A 5,382-nucleotide genomic window follows, 5' to 3' on the forward strand; every position below is an offset into this window, starting at 1 on the left:
CCTAGCACCTTGGGACTCCATTATCCAACCAAAAGGTTGGTCATCAATGCATCCTTTGGATTGATTTATGACCAAAAGGGGGATGTGTGGACGAAAGGGGCCACATGCTGACCTGACAAGCTCAGGAGAGGCCTGCATGGCAGTTTTGGAGACCTAAAGTAACCACAAAGGATGGTCTGAAATTAAACCTTAACTAAAAGCAGTTATGGTGGGCAGTTACGTCCTAAGCCGATACCTTCACTGATAAGGTCCACCTTTACCATAACTGAGCCTAATTGTCTTTTTGCATCTATGATAACATGTCCTTGGGATGTCTGGGTAACTTGTGACTTCCCATTTTATGGAGCCCCTGGGGCACAGCCAGGTGTGCTGGGCCCAGGACAGATGCCACAGATTCTTTCATTTACCATGTTAATTGTTCCTCCACCCACCTAAGTATGTGTCCATCATTTTACTTTTTATCCTATCACAGAGACCACCCCCCCCCCGCCCCGCCTTCGCTTGATCCCACCTCCTTAAATCTGTCACCAATGAATTTCATGTATAAATACGGATGTAACCCTGCCATTCTCCAGAGCACTATCTCAATTCCTTGAGGTTCTGCTTCCCGGCATATGTCGACAGTTTGGCTCAAATAAACTCACAAAAATTCAAAAAAAAAAAAAAGAAATGCCAAAAATTAATTTAAAGGGACATTAGGAAATGAAAAGAGAGAATTATATTTAAACACACACACAACAAAACTATGAGGTTTCAGTGTAGGTTAGCTACTACAATTGCATATAAAATAGGTTTTGAATATTCTAGTAGTCAAATCAAAAAATTATAATTGATTATATATCTTCTTAGATGATATAACCCTCATTTTATTTTATTTTTTGCTGTTGCTGTTAATCACCCGACAATATCTTTTTCCATTGATTTTTTTTTTTTTTTTTTAGAGAAAGTGTAAGGGAGGTAGGAAAAGAGAGAGAGAGAGAGAAAAAGAAACATTGATGTGAGAGAGGTACATTGATTGGTTGCCTCCTGCATGAGCCCTGACCCGGGCTGGCGATCGAACCTGCAACTGAGGTATGCACCCTTGACTGAGAATCAAACCTGAGATCCTTAGTTCATGGGCCAATGCTCTAACCGCTGAGCCTAGTGGCCAGAGCACTATTACCCTCATTATAAATTATTGTTTAACTATTTTTAAGTGTTTTCTCATAAGAACACACAAACACATTGATGAAATAATTCAAGCAGTACAAAATACATACAATAAAATGAGGATTCTACTCTCCTCTGTCAGAAGTACTTTTCATATATGATATGTGTCTTTGCATTTTTTCTTCTATGTGTTTTCAGATGTCAATACATAGGAGTGTGGTCCTAGAGAGACCTATGAAAGAAAGTTTCACTGTAGGGGTTCTGGCTTGAGTCAATCTTCTCTTTGAGGATTGTAGTTTCTATGTATTTTTCTTTTTAAATTAGGAGTTGATAACTAAAATGATGTTTCTTGGGTATCCTATCTAATAAAGAGTGAATATGCTAATTGACCCTCATGCTGTCACAAAGATGGTGGCACCCACTGCCAATAAGGAGGGAATATGCTAACTGACTGCCCCAACCTCAAAGATGGCAGCACCCACAGCCACAGATGGTGGCTCCCAGTCCCCTTAGCTCCACCAGGGCAGCAGGCAGGCAGCAAGGCCAGGCCCACTCCTAGGCAGGCCCGACCACTCCATGCACCTGCCTCCGGATTCCCCCATCCCCCCCATCACCCAGCTGCCCAAGGCTGGCCCAAGGCGCAGGCAAGCCTCAGATGGTGGCTGCCCAGCTATCCAGGGCCACCCGAGGCTCAGGTAACCAGGGCCGGCCAAGGCTTGCGCTGCCGGCAGGGGCAGCAGCAGAGGTGTGATGGGGGTGTCGCCTTCCCCTGATCGCCAGGCCACCTCCCACCCCTGAGGCTCCTGGACTGTGAGAGGGGGCAGGCCAGGCTGAGGGACCACCCCCCCTCCTCCAGTGCATGATTTTTCATGCACCAGGACTCTAGTAGAAGAATAAAGATGATTTAGAATTTTTTCAAAGATTCCTATATATTTTTAAATTTCTATATTAACTGTGTTATACTATTTAAATATAAAAAACCTGTGTCTACTTAAATAATAATACCAGTCAGTTCTTAAGGGCAGAGTTACAAAAAGAAGACTTTAAAGCAGAGGCTGAAATGTTAGGCCAGCTGGCAATGTTTGGATGGTAAAAACCTACTACAGTTTGACATAAATTGTTTAGAAGTACTAATGTGCTGCATACAGCTTGTTATTTTTCTCAGTTTTATGAATAACGTATGATTTCTTCATAGTTGAATCACAGTCCCAGTTTCAGACTGATCTTCTCCATACTCAGATTGAGTTTCCACACAAATAGCTTATTCGAGCATTGAGAGCTCACAAACCAACTCAGAAATCATGGCATTGGGAATATTCTTTTCCTAGTATAAGTCTCCATTAACTGTATACATCAAATAGTCATTTATATCCATTCACTGATGTTAAATTCTTTATAACAAATATTCATTGAGTATCTATTAAGTGCTAGACATCTTGCTAGATACCAATGATATCTAGCAAAGCGAAATAAATAGAGATCTTGCTTTCAAGCTGAGTGACAAAAATGAGTTACTCAGATGACTGGATGGTAATACTTCTGAGTGGCTCTGGCAGAGACAGAAGCAAAATACTCAAGCAAGAAAGCTAATATGAATCCCAGTAAGGTAAAATTGCCTGTAGCCTGGCTTATTTTTCTTACTTAATAACTAAATTACAGATTCTCCATTACATGACTGATAAAAATATTTGTAAATTAAGAAGATACCTTTTATAATTTTCCTTTGTTTTTGAATTAAAATTTGCTCTAACAGTTTGTCCCCCCACCCCTTTTTTTTACAGATTAGTCCAAATTTGAAGCATAATTCACAAGTGTAGTTATCTTCTAGGCTTCATTTCACACTGCAGTGCAATTTAAGGTCTTTCTGATAGCACCATATTATGGACTGATGTTTGTACAGCTTAATTTGGCTGCATAGGTTCACAACCAAGCTGTGATCTGCATGATGTCAAAGTAGGGAGCTAGTTCATTTGAAAAGAATTGAGATCCAGTTAAGAATGAGCTGATAAATACAAAAGATTTGCTTAACCAAGTACTTTTGGGCAGCGATTACTTGTAAGGGTTTTATCCTTTATGTTTTCCTAAGTGCTGATCCATGCAAGGGTTCTCTTAGGAGGCTCCAGAAATACTAATTACATGAGAGGAGGGATATCGTATCTGTGTGGCTATTTTTTGACAGATTATATTGTGAAGTTTACCCAGAATGAATGTTTGGACGCCTACTCAACATACCAGCAAGAGCAGTTCTTTTCCAGAAATTCAAGTTCTGATGAAAGCATCTTCCAAGCTTACAAAGCACAGTGCCTCTCAAATAAATTCAATGAAGCCCACCTTATTTGGGGAAATAATTTGCTGAGCTGCATTGCACTGGAATGTTATGACTTATATGAGTTATAACAAGGTTTGAACATCTGAAGAACTCCTTAAGCTTAAAGTATATCTAAATCCTATTTGCCGTTCTAAGAAATGCATTTTTAAAAATTGTTTTCATTGCATTAGTTTTATGATGTAAATGTTCTCATTTACTTCTGTCTTGGCAAGGGCTAGATTAAACATTTTTATTAATGCTATTTAAAATCATGAACTATGCATCATCTGTGTATTTTTAAGCTTTACATCCAAATAACCTTTAACTTGAAAAGTTGAGTTGGGAGTGATAATTAGTATTTCATGCCCTCTTGCTTTAGCCTGAGATTTAACAACTAGGAAGGATAAGAAATTACTGTTTACACTACAGATATAAAATATTCTTAGTCCCTACCAACAATAGGACAGTATGGAGGAAATAAACTCTTAAACAGGAGCTAATGGGGATTACAGAGATTAGTAAAATCCATAATATTGAACTGGTTTCAAAATGACTTCTTTCCCCATTAAGTCAAAAGTTATTTTGGACTTATGGGTAAACACCAATGAGTTCAGATATTACACATCCTAGATTTTGCTTATTTAGGAGCATGGATTACCCTAGAACTCAGTTGCAATAGTGTCCCTGTGAAGGAGATCAGTGACTGTAACTTCTCCTGGGCCCCTTGGAGGAGTCGCTCAGGCACCACCTGATAAGAGTTGGCAACACTAGGAGGCGGCTGGCACCATGCCCAAGAATAAAGATAAAGGAGGTAAAAACAGGTGTAGGGGTAGCAATGAGAATGAATCTGAAAAAAGAGAATGGGTCTTTAAAGAGGATGGACAAGGGTATGCTCAGGTCATCAAAATGTTGGGAAATAGATGACTAGAAGCAATGTGCTTTGATGGCGTGAAGAGGTTATGTCATATCAGAGGAAAATTGAGAAAAAAGGTTTCAATAAACATCTCAGACATTATTATATTGGTTGTTCTGTGAGACTATCAGGAGAACAAAGCTGGTGCGATTAAAGTAGAATGCCCATAAAGCTAGAAGTCTGAAGGCCCAAGATGAGCTTCTAGATCTAGAACATGCTAAAATGAATGAAATGGATACATTTGATCTTGGAGATGATGATGAAATCCAGTTTGATGATATTGGGGATGATGATCAAGGCATTGATGATATTTAAATTGAACTCATAGTTTCTAAATATTGTTCTACAGTTTGGATTTTTGCCATCACTTGTTAAGAAGACTAAAACTTGAGCCTGAATGTAATTTGTTAAGGAACACAGATTCATTTTCATTGTATCAAAGTATTATATTTCTTTTTTAAATGTTTTTTTAATATGTTAGGAAGGAAGAGGGAGAGAGATATGGAAACATCAATGAAAGAGAAACATCATCTATCAGCTGTCTCCTGCACTCCCCTTGCTGGGGATCAAGCCTGCAACCTAGGCATGTGCCTTGACTGGGAATTGAACCGGTGACCTCCTGGTTCATGGGTCAACCCTCAAACACTGAGCCACACCAGGCAAAGTATTATGTTTCTTGAAATGAAATGTTAACACTGTATTTTTTATTTTTTTATGTAATAGAATTTAGGGGGGAAAGACCACATTATCTGCAGTTAAAAAAAATGAAAGAATAGAGGAGAAAGAGAAAGTAAAAGAATAAAAGTAATGTTTTCTAGTTAATGGATGTTTTGAATAAATTGCCTATTATCATTGTCAGTGATAAGCTTTAGTTCCAACTAATTTTTTTCAGAGTCTTTCTGTATGTTCCAGTTACCTAGATGTTCTCTTTGATTTTTACTAAAATTTAAGGAAGGCAGAAATCTACATTTGATGTCAAGAAAAGAGGCTATTTTCATATTTATGTAGCTTT

At 38.5% G+C, this 5,382-nt stretch overlaps 1 pseudogene across 1 annotated transcript; it reads left to right on the plus strand.

The window, feature by feature from the left end:
• Positions 1 to 4,243: 4,243 nt before the first annotated feature.
• Positions 4,244 to 4,685, plus strand: LOC308516825 (eukaryotic translation initiation factor 1A, X-chromosomal-like; annotated as a pseudogene). The gene has a single exon. The product of its transcript is annotated as a eukaryotic translation initiation factor 1A, X-chromosomal-like (transcript).
• The last annotated feature ends 697 nt before the right edge of the window (positions 4,686 to 5,382 follow it).

The sequence above is a fragment of the Myotis nattereri genome (genome assembly GCF_964212035.1).
Source record: "Myotis nattereri genome assembly, chromosome: 3".
Taxonomy (NCBI): Eukaryota; Metazoa; Chordata; class Mammalia; order Chiroptera; family Vespertilionidae; genus Myotis; species Myotis nattereri.